The following is a 13,803-nucleotide window of genomic DNA, read 5'->3' on the forward strand; positions in this document are numbered from 1 at the left end:
GGCAGAGCGGGAATGGCACTAAAGGTAGAATGAAGGAAAGTTAGAATTTAGAATAACTAATGGGGTGATAACTTGATATAAGTACAATAATTCCAAACAAATTCTCCCAGGGCCGGCACCACGAGGCGGCAAACGGGGGCATTGCCCCCTCAGATCTGATTTGTGCCTCATCAGTTTCAATTTGTCCTTCTTCCACCCCCAAAACGGGATTGATTTGATCCCTTTGAAGAGTACGACTACGATCACACCGGTGTGATTAGAACGTTCAGTGTGTCACTTATAAATTCAAACATGATTTCGCGCTTTGGCTCACGCTGAGCACAGTGCTTTTCCAAAAATTTTTTTTTATAATTTGATCAATTCAAATTTTATACACTGATGATAATAATAATAATAATTATTATTATTTGTTACAATATTTTAATAATAATAATAATAATTAAAGCTGCAAGCAGCATTTATCGGGGTTCAAGCATTTAAGGCCTTTAAGCACATAAGCATTTAAGACATTAAGTTTTATTTAGAAAGCAGGTAATCACTGACATAATAGACGGAAAAGACCATTTACAGCCAATACAGGCAGTTTACCATGGGAAATATATGGTTTTAAAGGGCACCTATTATGCAAAATTCACTTTTACATGGTGTTTGAACATAAATGTGTGTTGACAGTGTGTGAGCAAAACCACCCTAGAATGATAAAAATCCACCCAGTAGTTTTTTTACTATCTCAATAAATCACAAGCACTGTCTCAGAACGCCCTGTTCTAGATTTCCCTCACTGTGACGTAGAAATGCGCTAAGCCCCACCGACGCGGTTTGATTGACAGTCTGGTTTAGGCATAGACCCCGCCCTCGGTGATCTGCATCCTCCATTGTTTCAACGACAGCCAGTGTGTAATGTCTCATAAGAAGTGTAACTTAGGTGTTCTGTTGTGGAATTTAAGAATGGACATAGTAGTCTTCACTGACATCAGAGCCACTGAAAACGCAGCGGATGGATTTTATTTATGAAGAAACGGCGCCACTTAAACTTCCTTCATTTTCTGACTGACTGTTTAGTGAACGAGGGTCAAAGTTAATCAAGTGTGGATCATTGCCTACAGTTCGCGATTCAACGTCACCTCCAGAAGTAAGTGTATTTTATGATTTTTGAGCAAATAGTCATTTCAATCGATGTCAGCCAGTTCAACAACAAATGCGTCTAAAGCTATTTATTGTCGTCGTCATAGATGTCTCAACAAACAACGTCAGACAGTTTTATGTCACGTAGGCTATCATTTTTGCAGCAATTACAAATGTAAATAAATTAAGGTCTGCTCTATCTCCATAGACAGTATATAAACGTCTATCTCCCTCCCCTTAAGTGTGTGTGTGTGTGTGTGTGTGTGTGTGTGTGTGTGTGTGTGTGTGTGTGTGTGTGTGTGTGTGTGTGTGTGTGTGTGTGTGTGTGTGTGTGTGTGAATGTGTAGTTTAAAAAAATTGCGCGAACGTTATCACAGTTCGTGTGTGTGTGTGTGTGCGTGTGTTGCACATCCATAATTGCAAAGGGGACGCGATTAAAACTTTGTAAGTACGTAAATGTATCAAATAACCATTCCGAGACGTTTAGTCCATTCTCATTCGTGTCTCTTCATCATCTGGGTCCAGCAGCAGGGCGGGGATATGCAGCTCATTAACATTTAAGGTGGTACACTCCAAAACAGCTCTTTTTAAAACAGGCCCCAAAAATGACATTTTCAAATGGTTATAATAAATTAACTGTGGGGTATTTTGTGCTGAAACTTCACAAATGCATTCTGGGGACACCCAAGACCAATATTACATCTTGTAAAAAGGGGCATAATAGGTGCTCTTTAAAGCTTTTTAACAGTTATAGCGCCACCTATGGTCCGATCTCCATAAAATTGTTTACTGTGACCTCAAATTGAACCCATACACATGTGTACTGAGTTTGGTGAAGATATCTCATTTACTTCTTGAGTTATAGCCATTTTTGTAAAATAGGCTCCTCCCACAACAATTTACTACATTCTAGTATTATTTACTATGATTCTAGCATGATTTACCATAGTTTACCATGATTTACCATAATATACTACATTCTAGTATGATTTACCATTGTTTACTGTGATTCTAGCATGGTTTACCATAGTTTATCATGATTTATCATAGTTTACCATGATTTACCCTGTTCTAGCATAGTTTACCATGTTCTAGCATGATTTGCCATGATATACCATGTTCTAGAATGATTTGCCAGGATTCTAGCATGATTTACCTTGATACACCACATTCTAGTATTATTTACTATGATTTACCATGTTTCTAGTGTGATTTACCATGATTTACCACATTACTAGCAATTATGTGAAGTGTCAGTGCAAATGAAGTGATAAACACTGACAAAATCTGATTGTGTTATAATAGTTATTGTTATATAAGTGATTTTTAGAGTCTAAATATGAATGTGAGCACATGTGAAAAGCACATGTGAAAAGACTTCATTAATAAGTAGAATGGCCAGCAGAGGGCAGTAGAAGACCACTTATTGGCTCACTTTCACTTTAAACTTCATGATTTTCACCAGTTTTCTGCACTAAAGAAAACCAGTTTTTCCATGTTAACTCAATGCATGCTTACACACACACACACACACACACACAAATATGTTTTTAATGTTTTGGGATATGTTATTGAGAAAATATATGTATTGGTCTATAGGAATTCCTTTGTATCTAATAATATGAAAAAGAAAAGAAAAAAAAAAAAGAAAAAAAAGATTGCTTTTTAAAGCATTTGTTTGTTTCCCAATACTGAAAACTAATGAAAAGATCATATGTAATACTGCTGCTCCCTCCAGTGGACAGTGGTATTTCAGCTTCCATCTTACCGTTGAAGTGATTGAATGAATTAATGAATGGGAATTTGGTTTTTCACTTATATCTCGGGAACCAGAAGGCGAAAAATTCTGAAACTCAGAGCATAGATAGTTCTTGAGGAGCCCTGATGAATGAGACCATCGCAGTGTTTTTGGGCGATTGGGGCCGGGAGTTATGACCGTTCAAAGGCATATCTTTTGGGACTTTTATCTCTGGAATGCCCAGGGCAAATCCCACCACATTTGAATCGAAGCTAGCCAAGAACGGGCCCTTTCCAACGAGCTCTCACACAAGGTTCGGGGTGGTCTGGGTCGGGAGTTACGGCCGTTCAAAATCGGGGGTCCCGCGGGCTGGCGATCCGCGGGGGGCGCGCTCCTGAGGCCCGCGACGACACGTTTCGACCAAGAGCCCGGAGAGGACCTTGCCATCAAAATTTGAGCGCGCAACAACTTTCCGTTTTCGAGTTATGAATGAATTTGTATTCGGGGGCGTGGCTTAAATGCCGTTTAACTTTCGTTTTCAATTTCCATATCTCAGACAGTGTGACACAATTGTCAATAATAATACTCCAATAGATGAGTTTTGACAAAATGTGATTGTAAATGTTAAAATAATGATTTTATAAAGTCTAAACATGAATTATATAACAATATTAGGGAGTAGTATGATGAAATGGCAGCAGGGGGCAGTAAAATACCACGTATTGGCTTAATATGCCAATGTTATTCATTTTCAACTTTTTAAACTGTTATTTTTTATACTTTTTCTGATAATTATTGATCTAGAGAGTCCAGAGAATTGTACTGCACTGGTTTTTAACATTATTTTATAAACATTATATGATCATAGATGGAAAACACAATTTACAGCCAATACAGGCAATTTACCATAGGAAATATATGGTTTTAAAGCGTTTTAACAGTTATAGCGCCACCTTTGGTCCGATCTCCATTCAATTTCCCATGCTTCTTTAGCATGTTTTGACACATATGCTCATCGATTTTTGTGAAGTTCTGAGTTTTCGTTTAGGATTTATAGGCTTTTGAGTGCATTTTGCCACACCCAATTTCTATATGACCCTATTATAGCCATGCGAAAAATGCAAAAGTTCACCTTTTTTTTGATAATTATTTATCTAGAGAGTCCATAGAATTGTCCTAGATTCGTTTGATTCCGATCGGGCGAAAAACCTAGGACTAGTTCGCAAAAGTAGGTTTTTAATATAATTGCAAATATTTAATGAACGGTTTGATTGACAACCAGCAGTGGAGGGAGGCTTCGGCAGGTTCTCTGAGGTGAACAAAGGGAGACAGCGCTCCGCGAGTGAACGGCAAGCGCTCTATGGATAACCGCATGGCAACGGCTTCAGTGCGCAGCTGCAGCCTTTTTAACTTGAATTAAAATGATCAGGGGTTACCCCGAATAGTCGAAGATTCGATGCTTCGATAGGAGGAGCCTGATTCGACTACCGATCTCACGGTCGAATCTTCGCAGAGGTGTTATGAAACGAGGATCATGCCACTTTGGCTATATGAGGGCGCTCAATGTCTGATTTCACATAGAACTACCAGTTTTCTGTCAATATGTTAACATTCAGCCTATTAGGATAATGCTGTACATAAAAATGTGCAAAGAAAGAAGCTTTTAATAAATATTTTTTAACGTGCGTGAATAAATCCAAACACCCCGTGACAGATTTAAGTTTCACTTTCAATCCGTGACCGACAGAGGAGCGTCTTGGCGGCAAGGATTTAAATCTTTAACAATGTCTGGGATAAGAAAATCTAAAGTGTGGATGTACACCATCAGAAAGGATATTCTCCAAGGCTGGATTTAGCATCAGGAAAACCATGATCGCACTTCATGCCGGCCAACGTTAACAAGTTGGTTTTTCCCCGGGACATTCTAAAATGCTTAACGTGAAAAAAGCTTTTAAAACGCTTAAAAGGCACTTTAACGTGGCTTAATATATGTACACAGTACACACTTTATTAAGAAACCATACTATGTGCAGATAAGCAGATGAACCCAGAATATGAACGCAATGCGTTCCTCCTATAGTAAAGCGTTTTCATATTTTAATTGAATATTTTCATATTTTAACTATTTTAGGAGATTAAGTCGTTAAACATTTTTCACGTTACGTGTTTTAGAATGTATTTTATCCGCGCGCACAATTTGAAAAGACTCCAACGGACACAGACCGAGTGAACGACTGGATTTGTTCTCTCGATCAGGTAGGGTACAAGTGATTTCAAAACTTTTCAGCCGGTTCTAATTTGATTTTTGGATGCTGTGAACATTTTTAGCTTAAAAGACTGCCACTCCAGTTTAGCATTTATTGTTGTTTCTGCAGTTAAAAAGACAAAGTAGAAAATTCTGGCTACTATCGTTATTTTAATCATTTATTTATTTTTATTTTATTTATTGATCTGTCAGGGTTATCTAATCTAACTATTTGTGGCTTGTGTTTTGAATATATGTTCCCCTGCACTTTAGGCATTTTGCACACATTTGCTCCTCATCTTGTGACTTGATTCTGATTTATTTCGTTTTGTATTTTTATTTATAAGAAAGGTATATTCTGTTCTAATTTAATTCAGTAAATTAATTGTTTCTTTTTTCGGTGCATCGATGTTGTGCTGTAGCCTACTTAGAGCCTGCTCGCACAGGTAATTTAGCCGATTTAATTTGATTTGCATGTGAAATGTAAATCCTGTCTGCAGTGTGGCCTTTCTGGAGTTATGTTATTTCTTAGTTTTATTGATCCAAAATGTTTTTATACATTTTCTTCTATATCTTTGTGTGATTTTCTGTACATCGCGGCTTTGAATTGTTAAAGCCCCGCCCCCACACACATGATTCGACTATTAGTCGACTATAGGCAAGACTTGACGATTCTGATTCAACTATGAAAATCCATAGTCGGGGACACCCCTAAAAATTATACATAACTTGACCTGATAGGCCTGCCCATACACAAAAGAAATATATTTGAAATATATTTTCAGTATATATTTTGGAATATATGCAAATATTTGAAATGGGCCCAATAAATATATTTCACACTTAACATCATATATTTTTGTTATATTTCAGAATATATTTCAATGTATTTGGAATGTATGCCACATATATTTTGACACTTTTGGGGACCCATACAGAAAAAAATACATTGAAATATATTCTGAAATATAACAAAAATATATGATGTTAAGTGTGAAATATATTTATTGGGCCAATTTCAAATATTTGCATATATTCCAAAATATATACTGAAAATATATTTCAAATATATTTCTTTTGTGTATGGGTGCGTTTAGTTTAGCGGGGATGCTCTGCCATGTGAATTTCCTGATAACTATTTAGATTCTGGAAACTCACAAACAGCGAGGATCAGTCTCTCTTCCAATGATTTGAGCGTCGTGTACAAAAAGTTCAAGACAATTCAACTTCGGCAGCGGGCGGGCGTGTGCGCACAACCGCGACAGTTTCACGGGAAAGCACCCGCTTGTCGCTGCACCTTGTGCTCGACCACTTCACCTCACTCTATGGTGCGTTCACACCAAACGCGAATAGAGCGTCTGGCGAGAGTGATTTCAAAGTTAAGTCAATGCAAAGGCACGTTTATGCGCGTCTGGAGGTCCTGCGGCGCGAATGAGGCGTTTAGCGCGGCGCGGTGGACGCGAATTCGCCTCCAGTTCGCTTCAAACTTTTGCTTTTTACGCGCGTCAATTTCGCTCTGGACGCGCGAATGGATTCAAAATGTTCAAGCGTCCAACTAGACGCGGTAGACGCGAATTTGACACGCTATTCGCGTTTGGTGTGAACGCACAGTAATAACAGGGAAACTTGCTACTGAACACAGACTGTTTCTGCAAACCACATGTTATTGCACTTTTGTGTATATAGCAGTGCATTTAGATCAAAAGTGTGCAATAAACGACTTTAGAATTCATTATTAAATTTTGCGAGTAATAATGCGATTAATCGCAATTAATCGCAAGAAAATCATGCGATTAATCGCAATTAAATTTTTTTATCGTTGCCCAGCACTACTAAAAACACATCTCTTTGACCTAGCATACACAACACATTATAGACTTTTATAATTCAATGTTAGGCTGCATAGATTAGGTCAGCTGGAACCGGCAACACTTCCCATAAATCCTGATGTACTCGTTACATCATAAGAAGAATGGCGTCTACGCTAATATTAGTCTCTCTGTTTATCCCGAGGTTTACCGCAGTCCGCCGGATCCAGGCTGTATCCAGATCTGATGAAGCCTGGACGCGACAACAGCGCAGTCCTGAAATGTCAACTAGGCTCTTCCCTGTGAAGGCCTCCCTCCCCTCCCTTTACCTATCTACAGATAAAGCGTTGTCGGGATAATTCCGGTTCGCCTGGCTACGCGGAAGCAATAAAAAATTCTGTATTATATTTTGGATCATTAGCACTTTCTACATTAACTATTTCAAAGTTCAGTTCACAAATTTTAAAATCCATTCAGTCCACACTAGTAGCAGCTGCAGCTTTCACCCCTACAGTATATTCTCAAAAATATGAGGAAAAACTTGCTGCTTGAATGGTCTTTTTTTAATTAAAAAAATGTATTAATAATTATTATATTATTATTATCAGGTTTGCTGTGGATGTGACTCAAGTGATTTTCTTTTTGAAAGCCGGCGGGCAAAGTTTGCACAGAAATGTAAGATTTTTCACATCCTCACTGACCTTGTCATAAAACTTGTTTAAATGATCATACGACGCCTCCTTGCTGCTTTGTCGTCTACATACTGCTGTCGCCTCCATGCTTCTTTTTGTTTTGATAACGCATGCGGCGGTGCGACACTGGTTGCGCCATTTGGGTGTTTTTTCCGCTACATATTAAGGCCTGTTTACGGTGTGTTTTAGCCGGGTTTTCGCATGGAAGGCTCTATAGAAATCTGGCACCCTATTGAACGTGAGCGTGCCGTTTACAGACACAAGAATGAATGAGTTCACAGTAACGTTCATCAGGCAGTTCAGTTCAACTCGCCCAAAATATGAACACGTTCATGCACAACAGTGCTCCTTACATCATAAGAAGAATGGCGTCTACGCTAATATTAGTCTCTCTGTTTATCCAGAGGTTTACCGCAGTCCGCCGTATCCAGGCCGTATTCAGATCTGATGAAGGACCTGCGCCTGGACGTGACGACAGCACAGTCCTGAAATGTCAACTAGGCTCTTCCCTGTGAAGGCCTCCCTCCCCTCCCTTTACCTATCTACAGATAAAGCGTTGTCGGGATAATTCCAGTTCGCGTGGCTACGTGGAAGCGTTACAAATTCTGTATTATTCATTTTAAGGCCAGACAAGTTGTATGTTAACCCTCTGGAGTCTGAGCGTTTTTTTGGGCCCTGGGGGTGTTCTGACATGCCCTGACATTTGTGCTTTTTTCAGTTGCTTATAAACATATTAATGGCAAAGGTGTAAATTCACTCTATATAGCACAAACAGGACTACAATAATATGTGAGCCACATGTATGTACATGTTTTCATTTTTGAGAGAATAATGTTTATGCGTGGTTATCGAAAAAACTAAAAATTAAAATTTTTGAAATAAGACCACAAAACACATACTAAATATGTGGCAATAAGACTTTTGACTTATGGATGTCGTCGCCTATAGTTTTTTCTTCAAAATTATGTGAAAATAGTCTTGCTTTATCGTTCACATAAAACCATACATTGATTTAAATTGATGTAAAACAGGTTTTGCTTGGAAAGCCAATATGCGAGGGGGCGTGAACGAGGAGTGGTTTACACCTTAGAATACACCCACTCTGCATAATGATGAGCCATTCACTCAGGTGTGACACTGACTGAGCCACAATGAAAGGACAAAAGATATATTTAGAAGAAGACTTATATTGACCATTTAAGATTTTGCTTACATCTATCTTGTAAATATGTTTTGCTATTTTATTAAAATGGTTACAATTACAACAATAATTACAATTTCAACAATATTTCAAGTGTACTCTTTCTTTGTAAAAAAAAAAAGATTATAGGCCCTACATTTTATCTATGTATTCATTAGTTTGAATATAACCAACATTGGAACAGCTAACATCTTAGTTGATGACTTTATTTTTGACAAATAGCCTACATTTTATTTCAACATTCAGTCGATGTTTACTTATCTCAGTATAGCAATGCAGTTTGCTAAAACATCATCATTCATTCACACACGCGATTTAAATTGAAACTGTCTTTGCCAGCTGTGGTAAACAGCGCGCATCTGTGCCGTTTATTCATTCATAAACAGAAACCCACGTGAAGAAATTCACGTGAGAAGGAAAAAACTTACTTGTATTCCTCAGCTCGCTCCTCGATATACCCGCACTTCTGAGGGACATTTTCGATTAGTATTATTCCTCACAGCGCTGCAAGACGGTGTAAACAATGATCTAAATAAACGTGTGTGTTTTCTCGAGCTGATGGGGGCGTTCACAGGATTGCCTCAGCCATTTGCGTTTGAATAGCGCGCGCTCTCCGTGGGCGGGGCCGATTATAACGTAATGAGATGAGATGAGCTCGACTGGAATCGCTCTCTTTTAATACAGATTTCACAAGATGAGAATAATTGTTTTTTTATATAAATGACTTCATTTAAAAGAAGAGAATTCAAGCTTCATGCCTGTCTGTCTGTATGTCTGTTTGACTGAGTATTCGCTGAGTTATTGTTAATTTTCGGACGCGTTTCAGAATGGACTTCACTGGCAGAGAGAAGGCAGAACTCGCTTCGTGTTTATTTTTCTTTATTTGGCAAAAAGCACAACACTTTGTTTTTATTGTGAGTATACACAAAAATAATACACATTTAACAGAATCGATTGATGTATGAAACTCCTATGGAAAATCAAAGTCAACAGAGTATTTATGAGTTTCTTTTACACTAATAAAAAAAAAGCGAGCTGGTATCGCCGGCGATACAGCCGACCTCAGGGGGTTAAGGGTTGATTTGTAGGGAAGGACTACACGCCTGCGCACATATATTCAAACCTGCATACCTATAGACTGAACTCTTAATACGCATGTGAACGCCATCAGCGTTCTCACTGGTTCGCGTTTTTGAAGTTTGCGCAGAAAGAACTTAAGAGTTTTCTGTAAAAACGGTGTCGTGTTAGCGGCGGAAGTGAATCGATCAAACTAACTTTAGCTGGACAATAACTTTATTCTAGAGTTGCTATAAAGCCAAAACACTTTACTTTAATTTCCTATTATCAATGTAAAGCTGCTTTGGAACAATCTACATTGTTAAAAGCGCTATATAAATGAAGATGACTTGACTCTTGTGACCTCTTTTTGTGCTGCAAGTACAGCATGCATTTGGGAATGCAATGTGCGCCAAGTTCACTTGCACATTCTCATCATTTCTAACATTGTTGTGGACAGTTTACAGCAGAGAGAGAGAGAGAGAGAGAGAGAGAGATGATTGATGGTCCATGAAAGGAAAAATGTATCGAATGTCCATAAACCTGCAATGTGAACCAAAGGCGAGTGGGGGAGGATGAACTTAGAGTAAGAAAAAGAAAGATGAAATCACTCCATCATGACCATAAGAAAGGATGGGAGGCCCATATGATGACAAGTTGCTGCTGATCAGCATTCTGTTGATGATAGCACAGACCCATTCAAGTCAGCTACAGTTAGAATAAGATCAAGAGCAAATATGAACCAACCAACCAAAAATCCAGGGCAACAAACGTGAGGATTGTTGTGTTACTATAATCTGTCTGTGTAAAACTATACCACAACAAACGTACATGACACTATTCACTCTAGACCAACAGTTTATATAAATAAACTCGGGTGTGCAGGTCCAATCACAAAAAAAGTGTTGGTAACACTTTATAATAAGTACACAGTTATAAAAATAATTTGCAAACTATCAGTTAATTTATAGTTGATTTATTAGTTAATATACCGTATTGTTCCGAATATGAGAATGTTTTTTAGTTTTTTTTTCGTCTTATATTTTGGGTCTAGATTTCCCATGTCAATAATACATCTGCAACAATAGGTGGCGTAAAATACACGTAAAATGAGTGTGCCAAGAAATACAGTGTTTTAGAGAGCAATGTTAGAAGATCGAGGGGCAAAAAGACAGTCTTAAAAACGCAGAGTCAAAGAAAAGCTTACCTAAGTCTAAGAGCCGTGTGAATGTCAAGTTTCTGTGCCTCGCTGACGGGACCAAACTTCCCAGTACGTGATTTTAAAACATAAGACGGAACCCAGATTTCAAAACTACAATAAGATTTCCCTTCTACCGTAATGAAATTTTGGTAGGCTACATGGTTTTCACTGTGAGATGTATAGCCTAATTGTAAAATAATTCAGATGGGCTACAGGTTATTTTTATGGTATGCCAAAAACTGTTTATTTTTAAATGTGATCGTTGGAAATTTTACCAGTATTTACCATACTTTCAAAACAAAAATTTTTATATAAAAAATATGCAGTATGAAAAATATTTTGAAATAAAAGGATTTTCCTTATTCAAAAAGCCTTTTTCCAAAAGGTACATCTTGAATGTTGTCTTGGGGGTTGTCTTATATTCAGGGTTGTCTTATATTCAGAACAATACAGTACTGTAGTCCCTACATTGTTAATATATTAGTCATCTTCATTTATATAGCGCTTTTAACAATGTAGATTGTTCCAAAGCGGCTTTACATTGATAATAGGAAATTAAAGTAACAGAGATTGTTTTGGCTTTATAGCAGCTCTAGAATAAAGTTATTGTCCAGCTAAAGTTAGTTTTGATTGATTCACTTCCGTCACAACGATCATTAGTTATTAACTTAGGGGCTAACACGATACCGTTTTAACAGAAAACTAAAAAGTTCTTTCTGCGCCAACTTCAAAAACACGAACCTGTGAGAACGCTGATGGCGTGCACATGCGTATTACGAATTCAGTCTATAGGTATGCGTGTGTAGGATTTGAGGGCGAAACAAACACAAATGAATCTTCCAGGTGATTTGTTCAAACATAATTCCACACAGAACTCAACATTCCAGACCCCAAATCACCAATCCAGAGCCATAAAATCAGGCTCCAGCCAGACTGCACTAACCAACGAAAATCTCCAGCTAAGAACTTTATGGCCATGCAAGCTTCAAAGAGATGAGCCCAACTAAAGGAAGAACGTTGTCAGCGTTTGATAATTATGGAAAGACTGATTGGTTCAGAGATGGCACAGCTTGGTGCCCGATCAAGATAACAGCAGAAGTTGCTCGAGCCCACGACAGAACTCAACATTCCAGACCCCCTTTTTTTAAGGACCTCTGAATGACCCAGGGTGTAAAATCTCCTCAAGCCACAGAAAACTGAGATGTTACCTATAGCAATACATAAAATCACCCCAGAACAATTTTCAATGGACTTCTAATCAAACATCATGCAACTACATAATTCTATGTTGTTTCTAACACCTATGTGTGTCTAATATGCTTAGATCCCATATACACTCACCTAAAGGATTATTAGGAACACCTGTTCAATTTCTCATTAAAGGTGCTCTAAGTGATGCGACGCGTTTTTTAGGCCCAAAAATTTTTTGTCACATACAGCAAACATCTCCTCACTGTCCGCTAGCTGCCTGTCCCCCGAACACACTGTAAAAAAATGCGGTCTCTCTAGACACCACAGGCTCCACAAACGGCAACAAAAACAAACTGGGCTCACCCGCACCATGAAACACAACAAACAGTGCTCCAGCCAATCACCGACAAGAAGCATTGGAGGGTGGGGTTTGGGGGGTTATTGTGCGCGTACACATGAAGGGATTGTGGAGGAGAGAGAAGCATGAAGAGGGAAGTTTGAATTATGGCCGACACACGACCAAAGAGACGACGTTCCGATAAACAAATTGCAAAGAAGAGGGACAAGGATAAGGAACGCACGAAGTACCGAATTTACATCGGAAAAACCTTCGAAAGGTGGTGAGAACTCCGCCGGCAGAAGGGTTTTTGCTGAACAGGTAACGTTAAATCCATTTTTCTTTCTAAACTGACGTTCATGTTCGCCAAACCAACACAAGTATGTAATTAGCTAGAACTATGCAGTCAGCGTTAACTTTGGTGAATACAACATATGTTTCAGCTAGCGATCAAGCTCTATTGTAAATGATCAAGCAAATTCACAGTAGGGCGACAATTTGTGTGAATGACTGTTTTCACCCACGGTTTGTTATGAATTTGAATGTTCATTTATAGGCTATTGACAACTTTGACTAAATTTGTTTACGCCGCCGCCGTTGTTTATGCTCACTGGGAAACGCGAAGCTAACGTTATCTTGCTATTATTGCGTCCTTTTATGGGAGCTATAGTTATAACCTCATATGGGGGCAGTGGGCAGGTCTAACGGACCTGCACGGGAGAGTAAGACGACCCCGCCCTACCACGAGTCATAGGGGCTCACCATGGGCAAGTGACAGTGCCCCTTTATGCCTCCCAACTATGGGTCAAATAGTAGATGTCAACTCGGCAGCAGGAGTTGGCAGCTGTTGTAGAGCATTGGAACATTCCTGGTTGGTCTACCACAGCTTCCTCGGTGGGCGGATGATCCTTTACAGGACAACGGTCAGCGTGTATCAGGCCAAGTTAGTAGGCTACTGCGGGGCGATCCTGCTTTGCTCTTGACTGTCGTGCTTTGCACTCCGTCGGATCTAGTGGTGCAGGACCCAGAGGAAGGCGGTTGTCCTGGGCAAACATCCGTCTTCTACACTTTGCCCTGGCATTCGGTGCTATAGCATGCATGGAAAGTATTACACATATTCAGCGACTGGCAAATCGGGAGCCCTTGAACTCAAGGGTTGTCGTTGCTCGGCAGGACACGCGTGTAAGGCAGGCGCGGTCAGGTCGACAT

At 39.0% G+C, this 13,803-nt stretch overlaps 1 protein-coding gene across 5 annotated transcripts in view; it reads right to left on the reverse strand.

Annotated features, from left to right (window-relative positions):
- rptor (regulatory associated protein of MTOR, complex 1) overlaps window positions 1-13,803 on the reverse strand; it is a 393,572-nt gene that overhangs the window by 304,958 nt on the left and 74,811 nt on the right. The gene's annotated exons all lie outside the window — the stretch shown is intronic.

Source organism: Leuciscus leuciscus, assembly GCF_965113295.1.
Source record: "Leuciscus leuciscus genome assembly, chromosome: 14".
Taxonomy (NCBI): domain Eukaryota; kingdom Metazoa; phylum Chordata; class Actinopteri; order Cypriniformes; family Leuciscidae; genus Leuciscus; species Leuciscus leuciscus.